The 17,913-nt window shown below is 47.5% G+C and overlaps 1 protein-coding gene across 1 annotated transcript in view; it reads right to left on the bottom strand.

Annotated features, from left to right (window-relative positions):
- The window catches only part of LOC126188636 (multiple PDZ domain protein), a 1,242,986-nt gene that overhangs the window by 532,395 nt on the left and 692,678 nt on the right, over positions 1 to 17,913 (bottom strand). The gene's annotated exons all lie outside the window — the stretch shown is intronic.

Genomic DNA, 17,913 nt, shown 5'->3' with positions numbered 1-17,913 from the left:
AGTTGCCCAACAGTTGCACGTCCATTCGCGCGTACACATCTCCGCAGCCGCCGTTCGACTGTGGTATCTTTGACCCGTGCTGCAAAACACTTGCCTCGGCGCCGGTTTTGAATGGTGCTATTTTGCCATGCACGGTATACTTTAACCACTGCAGCGTGCGAACATTTACAAACTTAGCCGTTTCGGAAATGCTTCCACTCTTCGCCCGTACAGCAATGATCATACGACTCTTCTGAATATTCTGTGAGGTTTCAGGATTGCAGCCGGATCATGTTGACTCGCAATATTTCGGCTGGCAACCTTCCAGCCATCTTCAGATGAATGTCCGCCGCTGGAGACTGCTAGTTCACGGTTTGCTTTATAGCAGATATTGGCGCCGAAATGTATGCGTATTGGCGGCCGTCACAGGAGCGTCCTCTATCGAAATTCGCCCCCTTTCGATAGAGGACGCCCCTGTGACGGCCGCCAATGCGCAAGCGCTTACGCGCCAATTTCTGTTATAAAGCAAACCGTGAACTAGCAGTCTCCAGTGGTGGACACTCATCTGAAGATGGCTGGAAGGTTGCTAGCCGAAATATTGCGAGTCAACATTATCCGGCTGCAATCCCGAAACCTCATACAGCAATGATCATGCCCTTTTCGACATTAAATAAATTGCTCCGTCTTCACCTTACGACGACGACTGCAATGTTCTTCGCGTCCTCACTGTTAGCGCTGTCACTCGCCGTTTGTCTGTGGTTATAGCACGTCGACGTGGAACACAGCGGCAGAAACCCGAAGCCGGTAATATTTTTAATGACTTAAGATAGTCTGAGAAGTGCTAAATATGGTATCTGACTCGTATGTGGGCCATATGTCGTTAAGTATCTGTTCCCTACTAAAATTGGAGACTTAAGTGTCATGAGAACTGTGCCAGTAACGCCATGTGTGACTGAGGATTACAACCTATGTTGGGAAGACCGGAATACTGCTGCCACCAAGGTGGCCACTTTTGTAGGTCGGACTCTGTACAGCATGCTAAACATTTACATATCTAAAGGCTCATGTACCACGAAACTCAGTTTTTTATGGTGATGCCTACATTATTGTGTGGGACCTGCCGTATGAAGACAGCCATAAACCCTTCGTCACAAATCCTTCCGAGCACCAAGAACAGTTGAAAATCCTGTTACATCCCTTTTCCCTAACAACTGCTTATATGTGAACACTTATCACAAATCCAGACAATTAATGCCCATTCTGCTGTTCTGCTGGCTACATATCTCCTGTAGTGTTGTGCTGCTTGAAAGAATACTGGACATAACCCGTATACACTGTATGAGAAAACGAGGGGCAGCTGAAGATACAGGACGCCTGCGAAGAGTGGGAACACGCCTGAAGTGGTTTCCTAGACACCCTGTTGAACTTAATAAACTGTGAGGATAGAAGAGCATCGCTGACAGGCGATGTCTTGAATATGAAACTGGCAATCGCGTATCAAATACAGAGACAGCTTCGTGTCCACAATCACAAGTTCTAAGGTGTACGACTCAGTAGATCGACCAACTCTCTCCCAGATTTTCGAGAAAATGAATTTTGATTAAACAGATCTTATGCAACCCATCATTCAAGCTTTGAAATCTTCCACATAAAAACCGCAGCCATACAGAGAGATGGACTCTCCACTCTTTGTCCATGATACGGTGATCAGGAAATGTCAAGAAATGAAAGAAGTGCGTGGAATTCGACTGGGATGTTAAAACAAAGATTGTCCGGCATTATATGATATTGTGACACTTCGGAATCACTTGAAGATACGAGTAAATGAATCACTCAACTACAGAGACAACTTGCAAAACCACGTCTACAGATCTCTATCGAGAAGATACACCGTACGACAAACATCAAGAGAGCGCCTAGGTGGACGAAAATACTAACGGGAAAACTCAGAAGGTGTAAAGATTTAAATACTTTGGAGAATGTATAGAAACTGGGCTGACAGAAAAAGAAGCGATGGTAACACGAATAAGGAAGATTAATTTAGAATATAAACTAACTACTAGCATCTACAATAAGAAAAACTTTTCGATCAATGCAAAACTGAGGCATTATCAGACAGTGATCGGCCCTAAAGCCTTATACGCAGCGAAAAGTCTTAACCTCATAAGAACAGGCTTACTTAAGAAGCTATACTCTGTGGAACGAAGACTGTCAGGAGGAAATTGGCGCCTTGAAGAACAGGAGACAGCAATATATATAATAGCGAACCAAGAACCGTACAGCCAGATAAGACAGAATGTCGGACAGCGACGGGAAAAGAAGGACCATGTTCATCGGAAACATCCTTAGAGTGGACAAAGGGAGGTTGACACAGCAGATAATACGGTCTCTTGTGGACAAGAGAACCATATCACGCTGGTTCCAAGCGGTATAAAGGGATCTGGAAGAAATGGAAATGCAGGAAACAGAGATTTACAGCGGAGTGACTTTATGATCAAAAATGAGACTGTCATAGGTTTCCAGGACGGAACTGGACCTATGGCAAAATCATTACGTACGTAATAGGGGAGAAGATTGCAAAGTATGAGGATGCAAGAATACTAGACAACCGTAAGTACCAAAAGAAACGAAGCTGACCTGAATCAACGTGGTCCTTAGCTGGCCAAACGAGAAGAAAAGGGAAAAGAAGAAGAAGAAGAAAAAGAAGAAGAAGCACGAAACGGCGAAATCTGCTGGCCCAGAAAGTATAGAACCTGCAAGGTCAAATAACTAAAAAAGGACTGCACACACAAAATAAGTTATCTTACGACTTGTCTGATGCGGTTCTTCACTGACGTGTGGATTCTTCCGCCACTTCACTGATCGATCGTCCGTACTGGCGCTTAGAGATGCTAAGCGACCGGAGGCCTACTGCGTAATATGTATATGATTTCAGTAAACCTGACAATTATATGTGCGAGCACCGTGAATGGGAAGAATTCGTCGTTTTCAAGAGGGCTAACGACTCCGAGCTCAATGATAGTTGGTAATGTATGTATTGCACACACACAAGTACAGTCAAGTACATTGGAACCTGCGACAGTAGCGGTCGCGCGGTTCCAGACTGTAGCGCCTAGAACCGCTCGGCCACTCCGGCCGGCCGTCAGCGTCAATTTGTTGCTAGTCGTCACCGAGCGTACAGTTCCTTTTCTCAGTGTTCATTGTAGGTGCCCGATTGTTTTTGTGCTTTTGAATTTCCACAGCTTCCCCGCACATTCTAGCATGGAAACGACTGGATCTGATACTATGGTTTTATGAAGATCCGTTCCTTGCTATTGACAGGCTCAGATGTACAGAGAGGAATAAAAATCCAAAATGACAAAAAAGGCTGTAACGTAAAAGAAGAAGGATTTAAGCTAGACAAGATTTAATCATTAATGCTAAATAAAGCAAACAGCTCCAACTATTCCCCACTACTAGTTCCACAACATACGCCAGCGTGGCTCCGCGATCACACGCAGCAGTCTGATGATGTTACGACCCGACAGTGTAAACAGTTAGGATTGCCGAACCTGTTCAGGTATTAAATTGCTGTCTGACTCTTTGTAGCCTCTAATGTCTCCAGCAGTAGGAGGCGTTACGTTATTCTCATAAATGTGCCTTGGACTCCAGCTTGATGCACATAAAACAAAATGCACCAGGGACACAACCTAACTGTCTTTTGCAGCAATTCTGGAAGGACCACGCTCTGGAACATCAAGCTGTCAGGTTCTGGCGTCTTGTAATAGTCAACTTTATCTTGCAAGCGGCAGTGTTCAAGTAGACTTGGTTTTAACGAAGATCACCATCTTTTCGATATTTAATAACGTCCAATATAATTATTAAAGACTCGCAAAAATCAGGGAAAAATACATCTACGTCTATGTATCATCATTATCCATTTATCATCTTTCGGTCTGGAACCGCGGGACTGCTACGGTCGCAGGTTCGAATCCTGCCTCGGGCATGGGTGTGTGTGTGATGTCCTTAGGTTAGTTAGGTTTAAGTAGTTCTAAGTTCTAGGGGACTTATGACCTAAGATGTTGAGTCCCATAGTGCTCAGAGCCATTTGAACCATTTGAATCATCTTTCGGTCGCCGTCGTATCACGCATAATACCGGTACGTAAATTTTTTAGTTTAATTTTGAGGGTCGGGTGTTTCATTTTGTGTAATCCAAGTAATTAAAATCTTCATCGTTTATTTCTATCCCTCACGTTTCTGGTCAGAATTACTTTGGCTTTCAAGTTTGCGCGAGGCTTCGCATCCGTCTTGCCAGTTCTCATCGGTGGGCCTGCGGCCGCGTCCGCAGCACATGACATGATTCACTTGGCTGCCCCAAGAAACGGAGTCATCAGAAGCAGGGTGTGAGCGGCTTCCTCTGGGAGCTGGCGGTTCTGTGAGCGCGGAACGCAGGGTCTGCGAGCGGAGCAGTCGGGTCTCGCATCGCAAATATTTGCCGCCTTGTTGCGCACGAGCTACAAGCGCGTGTCTGCAAATATTGTAATTCTCGTAAATTTCGAAAGCCGGAGGAGCTGGCCAAGTTCCCACGAACACACTCGTTGCGCTCCCCCTCTGCCGCGCTTCTCTCAAGTGCAGACACGAGCCAGAGCTCTACTTGCTTCCGCTTAGTTACTCCCGATCCACCAAGCAAAGCTGGTTGTCTGGAGTTTGTTCTGTTGCGCGGCACTGGGTGACAAATCAAGCGAAAAACGAGCTTCAATTCGGCATTGGAAGGTTATTTTCTCTAATTTCTTTAATTTATTTATTCATTTAACACGACTTCGGCATCGGTTAACCCTTTTGCCCGCTAAAAGGTAAAAAAACTCAAAGTAAAGTGATGACTTACACGAGAACATAGATGTTCAACAATGGGCCTATTAAACCTACTGTTGACTGACGTGTAAAATACTCGACAACTGGTTTGGATGATTTTGAAGGAAAAGGTAGAGGAACAAGATTAACGATTAAAAGTAGCATTTTGGTACAAAGATAAATATAGAAATATACGTTTAACGAAAGTATTTGACAAGATGTGTAAAACTTTTCAAGGTAATTTGACAAAAACAGTTCTTCTGGCACCATAAATTTAAGAAATAATACTAAAAGAAATAGGAACAATAGTGATACAAATGTTCGATGTCTACGCTCAAAAACAAAAACCAAAATAAGTTTTGCATTACCTCGGTTCCGATATTTCCGGAAACTGTACAGAAAATTGGAATAGAGATCAACATAAACATCATTTCCGCCCTCTTTATTGCTCATGAAAACCACGCATTGCATGTTGTACCACCACACAACGAGACCTTCAGAGGTGGTTGTCCAGATTGCTGTAAACATCGGTACCTCTAATACCCAGTAGCACTGATGCATGCCTGTATTCGTCGCGGCATACTATCCACAAGTTCATCAAGGCAGCGTTGTTCCAGATCGCCCCACTTCTCAACGGCGATTAGGCGTAGATCCCTCCGAGTGGTTGGTGGGTCACGTCGTCCATAAACAGCCCTTTTCAATCCATCCCAGGCATGTTCGATAGGGTTCATGTCTGGAGGACATGCTGGCCACTCTAGTCGAGCGAAGTCGTTATCCTGAAGGAAGTCATTCACAAGATGTGCACGATGGGGGCGCGAATTGTCGTTCATGAAGACGAATGATCGCCAATATGCTGCCGATATGGTTGCACTATCGGCCGGAGGATGGCTTTCACAGTGTCTCTAAGGCGTTCAGCCTGATCGGGTTGCCTCCAAACACGTCTCCGGCGATTGTCTGGTTGAAGGCATATGCGACACTCATCGGTGAAGAGAACGTGGTGCCAATACTGAGCGGTCCACTCTGCATGTTGTTGGGCCCATCAGAACCGCGCTGCATGGTGTGGTTGCAAAGATGGACCTTTCCATGGAAGACGGGTGTGAAGTCGCGCATCATGTAGCCTATTCTGCATAGTTTGAGTCGTAATAAGACGTCCTGTGCCTGCACGGAAAGATTTATTCAACATGGTGGCGTTGCTGTCAGGGTTTCTCCGAGCCATAATCCGTAGACAGCGGTAATCCACTGCAATAGTAGCCCTTGGTCGGCCTGAGCGAGGAATGCCATCGACATTTCCTGTCTCTCTCTGTATCTCCTCCATGTCCGAATAACATCGCTTTGGTTCAGTCCGTGACGCCTGGACACTTCCCTTGTTGAGAGCCCTTCGTGGCACAAAGTAACAATGCGGACGCGATCGAACTGCAGTATTGACCGTCTAGGTATGGTTGAACAACAGACAACATGAGCCGTGTACCTCCTTCCTGGTGGAATGACTGGAACTGATGGGCTGTCGGACCCCCTTCGTCTAATAAGCGCAGCTCATGCATGGTTGTTTACATCTTTGGACGGTACAGTCGAATGGACTGTGTCAGTGATAGATATCCACAGTCAACGTCTATCTTCAGAAGTTCTGGGAACCGGGGTTATGCAAAACTTTTTTTGATGTGTGCATTTGTACCTATAAAATACACATTAACATGGAACGACTGCTTACGTAGCTCTCAGTGCTGCGTTATTACAGTGCTGCGTTATTACAACAAAGATACGTAAGCAGCTTGCAAAATTTAGAAATCTCTTTATTATACGCTGAATTACTTCAAGAAAGCAGAACAGCGACGTTAGTGGGAATCTCCTACTTTCAGACGATGTAATTGTTGCAAAAAGAACGATTGTCTATTCCTCTCCGATTTTGTTCGTGCAAAGAAGGCGTGGTTAAGTTCTGCAAGGTTCGCAGGAGAGCTTCTGTAAAGTTTGGAAGGTAGGAGACGAGGTACTGGCAGAAGTAAAGCTGTGAGGACGGGCCGTGAGTCGTGCGTGGGTAGCTCAGTTGGTAGAGCACTTGCCCGCGAAAGGCAAAGGTCCCGAGTTCGAGTCTCTGTCCGGCCCACAGTTTTAATCTGCCAGGAAGTTTCATATCAGCGCACACTCCGCTGCAGGGTGAAAATCTCATTCTGAAGGCGTGGTTAATTTCGCCTTCTGGGGTTAAAATAATTCCAGCGTGGTTAAGGTGCATCGGAAAAATATCCGGGATTGAGTCTCATACGGCAGATAGGTGATAAAAGCAATCTTGATAGACTGATAGACGTCCATTGTAAAACCAGGTCTAAGCGGAAAATAAGCTGAATGCAAACATAATATGTTCCCCTGAATAACTGAGATACGTTCCAGTCCTTTTGCCTTTTTTTTAATGGCGTTCATTGTGGAGAGACGATACAACTTAGAATGCGAAATTTTGAGACCGATTACATTTCGTGAGTTCGTTGCTTATTTAAGAAGAATATCGATTTCTTCATTGTGAATGATGCCGCAGTGAGAGTAAACACACAGGAATTGTATCGTCTGACTTAAAAAAAAAAATAAAATAAAATAAAGCGGTCAAATAGCTCTGAGCACTATGGGACTTAACATCTGAGGTCATCAATCGCCTCGTCTTAGAACTACTTAAACCTAACTAACCTTAAGGACATCACAGACATCCATGCCACAGGCAGGATTCGAACCTGCGGCCGTAGCAGCAGCGCGATTCCCGAATGAAGCGCCTAGAACCACTCGGTCACTGCGGTCGGCTATTAGCTCTGTAATTTGAATGACATAAAAGTGTTGTTTACTTAATTCCGAGATGACTGATGCTAAGAACGAATCTATCAATTAATTAAAATGATATCAATCTAAATTAATCATTTTATATACCATGACTAAATTCCTCCGACCAATAGTACCCTCCGATAGCTTGCCTGCACAGAGGAATATCGACTGGAGGAGACACATGATTCTTCTGTTCTTGGATTAATCAATTTAATAACTACACAAGATGGCGAAACCCTCAAACTTCGGAGCTGTTCGACTAGAATTTTAGCAGCGGCCACGCCGACCCATACGAACACCACTTGTTTGCTCTTTCGGAAATTGGACGCCAAAGGCACTCTTCCCAACTTGAGCTTTAAATGGCTGCGCCGCCCTACCGGTCTGTGGCAGCAGCAACCGTTACGACGATGGCAGCGCGAACATTTTTGCCACCTATGGAAGCAAACTGTGGAGTATCGCTACATATTTCAAAAGCACGGAGAGGCGCCCTCCGGATCCCACTCTAGCGCACTCCTCAATCGCAGATGTTAGACTACCTCTTCGCGGATATCAGAACCGCGGAAGTTACCGCCACGTTAGAGTACTTGCGTTGCTTTTCCCACTTGGGAACAGCCTTGAAGACAGGCTAGCATAGTACAACGTGGTTTGTGGCAGGAAGCAGGACTATCACACGTAAAAACAAAACTATTATTCCAGAAAGACACCGAAAAAGAGACAAACTGGAGATGATTTTCAAATCAAAAGACTAAGGGCACCTGGAACGTAAATAAATAACGCAGCGAGAGTAAAGTGTTCGGATTTACAAGACGAATATTCATGCTATTTGGCTGGAAATTAGACGTACGCCTCGCGTAACTCGCAGCTATACGCAAAGATTCGTAAAATTTGTAATACGGGTCCTGCAATATTTAGGAAAGAATGCGCATTTGCCACACACTCTGAGAGGAGAGCGGAAGGTGCGGAATTTGGTCTTCAACTAAATACATCATCAAACGAGCTGCATCTCTCCATACGACGAGATGAGGTTAAGGGCTAACAAGAACGACATCCAAAGACATATAAATCGTCTTTAAATTTTGTTCCGAGATACGCACACGAATGAGAACGGTAAACTCTAACAGTCCCTGCGCAAGGCCCAGGCAACTGCTCTAAAAACACATTTGTAAAGTATGCTGATATTTTGAGTATGGTAGTGGATATAAACCCTTGAGTAGGCACAAATGACAGCCAATCGTTACTGCGGTAAACATGTGATGTTACTAACGACGTAGGTTTGTAACAGGTTGGGCCACCCGGAGTGGCCGAGCGGTTAAAGGCGCTACAGTCTGGAACCGCACGACCGCTACGGTCACAGGTTCGAATCCTGCCTCGGGCATGGGTGTGTGTGATGTCCTTAGGTTTGTTAGGTTTAAGTAGTTCTAAGTTCTAGGGGACTTATGACCACAGCAGTTGAGTCCCATAATGCTCAGAGCCATTTGAACCATTTTTGTAACAGGTTGTACCAATAAAAAGTGATTGAAATTGCGATCGACGACTATATTTTCAATGTGCTACATGGCTAAAAACCAACTTTTATCAACCCGTCAATATCGATTTAGCGGAAACCGTTTGAACTGTTAAGCGGGTCCGCATCTCCCGCTCAGATTTATTTGACAACTGTCTACTTAGAAAGAACCACACGTCGCTAGTGTTAATAAATACTGGTTATCAACAACTTTATATCATCAATGGATCGTTGGTGAATTGTAGAGGCCGTCCGACTCCCCCCCCCCCCCCCGACTCTAACGGGCCAGCCCCATTTACCTTCTCCGCTCAGCGAGCTATCTGCATATGATTTCTTCCAACTCACTGGCCATTGCTGAACTCAGACGCTACGAACGCCAGAGAGCTTGTGCGACGGCTGCCGTTTCGTGGTTCCACACAATTAAGCCAAGCGATAAAAAGGCGTATCAGCGACCTCTCGTTACCACTATATGGCCATCGTCATTGTTCAACGGCTACCGAGGAGTATGGGTCTGCTGTAAAGTTTTGGACTCGTACCCTGCACGAAACGGGTTTGCCGCTTGGCAGTCTTGTCTCATGTTTCCCGCCTTCTCTCTGAAGGTTGCAAACTATCCGGTATGCCAACGTTCCAGCGTTCGCGGTATATCTACACTAATCACCTGTACAAATCTAACTGATGATTCAGATAGTTTCTGCTGCGTCTATATTGACAGGTTACGCTACACGTATAGTTGTCACATTTAATTCACAAAAACCTTTTTTTGGTACGACTTGTAATAAACCTATGTCATTAATAACATTAAATGTCTACAACAACAGCAATTTTCTCTTATTTGTGGTCACCGATCCGTTACTGTATTCACAATATATTAAAAACATGTATTTTTAGGACAGTCGTGTGGGCCTCCGTTGAAACAGTTATAGTTTACAGTAATGATTCATGCCCATACCGCGAAATAAAACTGAAAGAATATTTGTCAGTCTTTGCTAGTTTTTGTCTGGATGTCGGCGTTCTGTGTACGGGGAGAACAAAACTCGGCCAAGATACTTTTGTGGTTTAATTAGTTGCTGCTGGAACATTTTTGATGCCACACTCTCTGTGCGCGGCAGAATTTAAGAAATAAAGAATTGTTAGGGAAAATGAGCATAGGAAGCCTTTGAGAACCTAAAAACATACAAATTTGCATTTATTAATGATTCTTCAATTTTTATTATAAATTTAGGGCAGACGGGAAATACTAAATAGGCAGTGATGATACGTAAGTAGTGTATTTTCCATAATTTTTTGCGGTTCGCTAATCCATTTCATTAAGAAGAAAGTAATTTTCGACAAGATGATGCTTTCCTTTGAAAGTAAGTCGTTGTGGGAATATTCCTCACGCATCGATACACCAGAGAAACCGTTTCAGTCTGTAAGAGACATAAATGCCTGGCGACCTAACGTGTCTAAGCAGGCTTCCCAAAGTTATGACAATGAACACGGCTAGGTTGGCTGTAGCACCTCTCTGGACAGTTAGCTGTTTTCTCCGAGTACCGAGGTTTTAAGGAAGATCTTCTACCGGCAACATGTGTCTTCCGCAGTTAGTACAGACAGCCTCCAGGCCGAAAGGATCTGCAGTATGTTGCGATAATTTACCTGAGTGCCTGAGCCTTCAGAAGTTCAGGAAAAGCTGCCGGTTTTGTGACCCAAAACTGTTTACAATCGCGATAATTTTAAACATTGGAATTTTGATGGTTACTAACAGTTACTACTCCCTCCGGACCACAATTGCCTCAATGTGGCAGCTAAGGTAGTCTTCAGTGTCCTGCTGCCGTCTACCAAAACTGGACGAATTTCCCTTGCTCGTCCTCATTTTCATGTTTGATTTCTATATTCCTCTATGTTCCATGACTTTATGTACATAATGTTTCCCTACTGACCGAATACTGTGCGCCGGTCCTTTAACCACTGATTCTCGACTGTAACAGTATTCATTCCAGTGCTCTCTAATTTCTTAAATTTGTGCGCCCTCTTGTAAATGTCGCCTCATTAGGCGACAAAAGTCATGGGATAGCGATATACATATACACAGATGGTGGTAGTATCCCGTACACAAGTAATAAAAGGGCAGTGCATTGGCAGAGATGTCATTTGCACTCGGATGATTCATTTGAAAAGGTTTCCGACATGATAATGGCTGCACGACCAGAATAAACAGATTTTGAACGCGGAATGTGTAGTTAGAGCTAGACGCATGGACATTCCATTTCAGAAATCGTTAGGGAATTCAAAATTCCGTGATCCGCAGTGTCAAGAATGTACCGAGAATACCACATTTCAGGCATTACCTCTCACCACGGACAACACAGCGGCCGACAGCCAGCACGTAACGACGGAGAGCATCGGCATTCGCGTAGAGTTGTCAGTGCTAACAGACTAACAACACTCCGTAAAATAACCACAGAAAGCAATATGGGACCAATATGGGACGTACGACGAACGTACCTCTTAGGACAGTGCAGCGAAATTTGGCGTTAATGGGCAATGGCAGCTGATGACCGACACGAGTGCATTTGCTAACAGCAATACATCGTCCGCAAAGCATTTCCTGGAATCGTGTCATACTGGTTTGACCCTAATGACTGGAAAACCGTGGCTGCTCAGATGAGTCCCGATTTCAATTGGCAAGAGCTGATGGCAGCTTTCGAGTGTGGCACAAACCCCTCGAAGCACTGGACTGAAACTGTCAACAAAGCGCTATGCACTTTGTTGCTGGTTCCATAATAGTGTGGGCTGTGTTTACATGGAATGGACTGGGTCCTCTGGTCCAACTGAACCGATCATTGACAAAGTGATTATTTTCGGCTATTTGGAGACCATCTGAAGGCACTCACAGATTTTATATTCCAAAACAACGATGAAACGTTTATGGATGGCAATGCGCCATGTCACATGGCCACAGTTACAAGCAACTGGTCTGAACAACACTGAGGACAGTAAGAGCGAACGATTGGGCCACTCAGATCGCCAGGCATGAATCCCAGCGGACATTCATGTGACGCAATCTAGAGGCCAGTTTGTGCACAAAATCCTGCACCGGTAACACTTTCGTAATCGTGGACGGTTACAGAGGTATCATGACTCAGTATTTCTGTAGGGGACTTCCGATGACTTCTTGAGTACAAGTCAAGTCGTGCTGCTGCACTACGCCGGGCAAAAGCAGATCGTTCACGATATTAGGAGGTGTCCCCTGACTTTTGTCACCTCAGCGTATATCTATTGTATAGTCTGTAGTCTACTATTCAGCAGAACTATGCTGCCCCTTCCTGTCCTTAGGTTTAATCACCCTTAGCCACCATCACTGTGATCAAATACGAGGACAGCGCGAATTGCACCTGCAGTAGGAGTGACGCTTTCGGCAACGGTCAAGACGACGAGCCGCGACAGTGAGGTGGCCGTTTTAAGCCACGCCACATAAGCCCTGTCTTCACACACTTAGCACTGGAAGAGACCACTATATAATCGTGCTGAATATTTACTGTCACATTCTTACTAGTCTTGGCATTTCTGTATATTGATAGTAATTCGTCGATGCGGGCGGTAACACAGCCGGCGCCTATGGTGCTTTTGGAGAACAGAAGACTACGTGCAGGCACCGGTTTCATCCTCTCCTTGCCCTTTCATTGTCATAATCATCGTCACTATCATTATCAACAATAACATAAATACGACTTCTTACTCCGCATGCCCTCATCATGATCAGTTACACTAAAAGCTCACAGTTAAGCAACAACATCTACAGACATATCTACAATCCGCAAGAAATCTTACGGTGTGTGGTGGAGGGTACTTCGTCTACCACTATCAGTTCCCTCATTTCCCGTTCTATTTATGAAGAATGCGCACCATTGTTCAAATTGTTCTGAGCACTGTGGGACTTAGCATCGGAGGTCATCAGTCCCCTAGAACTTAGAACTACTTAAACCTAACGAGCCTAAGGACATCACACACATCCATGCCCGAGGCAGGATTCGAACCTGCGACGTAGCGGTCGCGCGGTTCCAGACTGAAGCGCCTAGAACCGCTCGGCCAGAACATTATTGTGTCTAACGCTGTGCACGAGTTTGAGTTCCCTGCATAGTTATTTCGCGAATGTGGGAACAAGTAATATATTGCCTTGTAGCCTGTAAGCTCTTGGAATTTTAACAGTAAATTTTTCCGCGAAGCACATCGCCTCTCTTGTACCGTCCACCGCTGAAATTTGTTGAGCATCACTAAGCAGTTTGGTGGCGACATCCGTAATTCTTTGCGAAACTAAGCCTACCATAATCAAAGCAACTCAAATGTCTGTAACTGATATCTCTATTTGCAAGCTTTATGTAACAGGCAACAACATTTGCCGGCCGCAGTGGCCGAGCGGTTCTAGGCGCTTCACTCCGTTGGTTGGTTGGTTTGGGGGGATGAAAGGGACCAGACTGCTACGGTCATCGGTCCCTCTTTCCATAGATAAAGAACACCCTCAGAGAATAAAAAAAACGAGGGACAGAATAGATCACAGACGATACAGAACAAGAGAAACTGAGACAAAGACAAGACAAACCGAACTAAAACCACACAGTGTGTGACAGTGGGTGGCCGACCATAGAAATAAAAAAGGAGAAGCCAACCACTTAGAAACACATTAAAAAATTAGTTTAAAATCATAGGCCAAATGCCAGAATCAGCACAAAACAATAAAATAAAACAGAAACACTCAGATTAAATGATAAAATCCCCCTGCCCGAATAAAACGTAAAACTAAGTCAGCCATAGTGGAGTCGTCTGTTAAAAGGGTAGGGAGCGTATCAGGCAGCGCAAATGTCTGCCTGACCACAGCTAAAAGGGGGCAGGCCAACAAAATGTGGGCCACTGTCAAAGCCGCCCCGCAGCGAGATACAGGAGGGTCCTCCCGGCGCAGTAAATAACTGTGTGTCAGCCGGGAGTGGCCAATGCGGAGCCGACAAAGGACGACTGAGTCCCTGCGGTTGGCTCGCATGGATGACCGCCACACAGTCGTCGTCTCCTTAATGGCATGGAGTTTATTGGCCGTGATCCGATCGCGCCATTCAGCGTCCCAAAGCGCACAAACTTTTCGGCGGAGGACTGCCCGCAAATCAGTCTCTGGGAGGCCAACATCCAGAGACGGTTGTCTCGTGGCCTCTTTCGCCAGGCGGTCAACATGTTCATTGCCCGGGATACCGACATGACCGGGGGTCCACACAAAGACCACAGAGCGGCCGCAACGCGCAAGAGTATACAGGGACTCATGGATAGCCATTACCAGACGAGAACGAGGAAAACACTGGTCGAGAGCTCGTAAACCGCTCAGGGAATTGCTACAGATAACGAAGGACTCACCTGAGCAGGAGCGGATATACTCTAGGGCTTGAAAGATGGCGACCAGCTCAGCAGTGTAAACGCTGCAGCCAGCCGCCAAGGACCGTTGTTCGGAATGGTCCCCTAGAGTTAGCACATACCCGACACGACCAGTAACCATCGAACCATCGGTGTAAACAATTCCAGAGCCCTGATACGTGGCCAGGATGGAATAAAAGCGGCGGCGGAAGGCCTCTGGAGGGACCGAGTCCTTCCAGCCCTGTGCCAAGTCGAGCCGAAGGCAAGGGCGAGGAACACACCACGGGGGTGTACGCAGAGGCGCCCGGAAAGGAGGTGGAACAGGGAAAAACCCAAGCCCGCAGAGAAGCTCCTTGACGTGTACAGCGATCGGACAACCCGACCGGGGCCGACGGTCTGGCAGATGGACGACTGACTGCGGGAACAGGACACGATAATTTGGATGCCCAGGCAAGCTTAGAACATGGGCAGCATAAGCGGCCAGCAAACGTTGGCGCCGGAACCGCAGTGGAGGTACACCTGCCTCCCCTAGTACGCTGTCCACAGGGCTGGTGCAGAAAGCACCAGTGGCAAGGCGTATCCCGCTGTGGAGAATTGGGTCCAGCACCCGTAACGCAGATGGGGATGCTGAGCCATAAGCCAGGCTCCCATAATTCAGACGGGACTGGATTAACGCCTGGTAGAGCCGCAACAGGGTAGATCGGTCGGCGCCCCAGCGGGTGTGGCTCAAGCATCTCAGAGCGTTTAGATGCCGCCAACACGCCTGTTTAAGCTGCCGGATATGAGGCAGCCAAGTCAACCGGGCATCGAAAACCACCCCCAAAAACCTGTGGGTCTCCACCACAGCAAGGAGTTCGTCGGCAAGATAAAGCCGCGGCTCAGGATGGACTGTTCGGCGCCGGCAGAAATGCATAACGCGGGTCTTGGCTGCCGAAAACTGAAACCCATGCGCCACAGCCCAAGACTGCGCCTTACGGATAGCGCCCTGTAGCTGACGTTCAACAGCTGCAATGCCAGTAGAGCTGTAATAAAGGCAGAAGTCGTCAGCATACAGGGAAGCAGAGACAGAATTTCCCACGGCCGCAGCGAGCCCGTTAATGGCTATTAAAAACAGGCAGACACTTAAAACAGAACCCTGTGGCACACCGTTCTCCTGGACGTGGGTGGAACTATAGGAGGCTGCGACTTGCACGCGGAAGGTACGATACGACAGAAAATTTCTGATAAAGATCGGCAGAGGGCCCCGAAGACCCCAGTCATGAAGCGTAGAAAGGATGTGATGACGCCATGTCGTATCGTACGCCTTCCGCATGTCGAAAAAGACAGCGACCAGGTGCTGACGGCGGGCAAAGGCAGTACGGATGGCCGACTCCAGGCTCACCAGATTGTCGGTGGCGGAGCGGCCTTTACGGAACCCACCCTGAGACGGAGCCAGAAGGCCCCGAGACTCCAGTACCCATTGCAAGCGCCGGCTCACCATCCGTTCAAGCAACTTGCAAAGAACGTTGGTGAGGCTAATGGGACGGTAGCTGTCCACCTCCAGAGGGGTCTTTCCAGGTTTCAAAACGGGGATGACAACGCCTTCCCGCCATTGCGACGGAAACTCCCCCTCGACCCAAAGACGGTTGTAAATATCGAGAAGGCGCCGCTGGCAGTCCACTGAAAGGTGTTTCAGCATCTGACAGTGGATGCCATCTGGCCCAGCAGCGGTATCAGGGCAAGCAGCTAGGGCACTGCGAAATTCCCACTCACTGAATGGAGCATTGTAAGATTCTGGGTGGTTGGCGCGAAACGAAAAGCTCCGACGTTCCATCCGCTCTTTAATGGAGCGGAAGGCCTGGGGGTAATTCGCAGAAGCGGAACTCAAAGCGAAATGCTCTGCTAAGCGATTGGCAATGACGTCGGAGTCAGTACAAATTGCTCCATTCAGTGAGAGCGCAGGGACACTGGCAGGGGTCCGATAGCCGTAGACGCGTCGAATCTTGGCCCAGACCTGCGAAGGAGTGACATGGAGGCCAATGGTGGACACATACCGCTCCCAGCACTCCTTCTTGCCTTGGTGGATAAGGAGGCGGGCCCGCGCACGCAGCCGTTTGAAGGCGATAAGGTGGTCTACGGAGGGATGTCGCTTGTGACGCTGGAGCGCCCTCCGGCGATCTTTAATAGCTTCAGCGATCTCAGGCGACCACCAAGGCACAGCCTTCCGCCGAGGGGACCCAGAAGAACGGGGAATGGCAGATTCGGCGGCAGTAACGATGCCGGTGGTGACCGATTGAACCACCGCATCAATGTCATCAGTAGAGAGAGGCTCAAAAGCGGCAGTGGAGGAGAACAAGTCCCAGTCAGCCTTATTCATAGCCCATCTGCTAGGGTGCCCAGAAGAGTGACGCTGTGGTAGTGACAAAAAGAGCGGAAAGTGGTCACTACCACACAGGTCGTCATGCACACTCCATTGGACAGACGGTAAGAGGCTATGGCTACAGATGGAAAGGTCAATGGCGGAGTAGGTGCCATGCGCCACACTGAAGTGTGTGAAGGCACCATCATTTAACAGCGAGAGATCGAGCTGCGACAATAAATGCTCAACGATGGCGCCTCGACCTGTTGCCACTGACCCACCCCACAGAGGGTTATGGGCGTTGAAGTCGCCCAATAGCAAGAAAGGTGGCGGCAATTGGGCTACCAGTGCAGCCAGGACATGCTGCGAGACCTCACCATCCGATGGAAGGTAAATACTGCAGACGGTAATAGCCTGTGGCGTCCACACCCGAACAGCGACAGCCTCTAAAGCTGTTTGTAGAGGTACAAGCTCGCTGTGAAGAGAGTTAAGTACATAAATGCAGACGCCACCAGACACCCTTTCATAAGCTGCCCGGTTCTTAAAATAACCCCGATAGCCACGGAGGGCGGGGGTTCGCATTGTTGGAAACCAAGTTTCCTGCAGAGCAATGCAAAGGAAAGGATGAAGGCTGATAAGTTGGCGGAGCTCAGCTAGATGGTGGAAGAAACCGCTGCAGTTCCACTGGAGGATGGTATTAGCCATGAATGGGAAAGGCGTGAAGGGACTGGGGAGGCAGATTACGCCTCCGAGGCCCCTGCTGCTACAGAGTCACCACCTGGACAACAGCCATCTATTGCGTCCGAGGGACTGGCGAGATCCATGTCCTCAGCGGACGCCAGGATCTCCACCTCATCCTCAGACGCAGAGCTTGTAGGAAGCGGTGGGATGGGTGCCACCGCAATGTCGGTAGCCTTGGGGAGTTTCTTCTTCTTCTGCTTCTCGCGCTGTGCCTTTGGTGGTTCAGCCTGGGAGGGCGGCACTGGGTCAGTCTCAGGGACAGACGACGACCGTGTGTCCCGACGACCAGGGACCGGCGGTTGTTTAAGCCACTTGCGGCTGTCGGCCTTGGTACCAGTCGGAACTTGA

This window comes from Schistocerca cancellata, chromosome 5, assembly GCF_023864275.1.
Source record: "Schistocerca cancellata isolate TAMUIC-IGC-003103 chromosome 5, iqSchCanc2.1, whole genome shotgun sequence".
Classification (NCBI taxonomy): Eukaryota; Metazoa; Arthropoda; class Insecta; order Orthoptera; family Acrididae; genus Schistocerca; species Schistocerca cancellata.
This window is presented reverse-complemented; position numbering and strand designations above follow the sequence as displayed.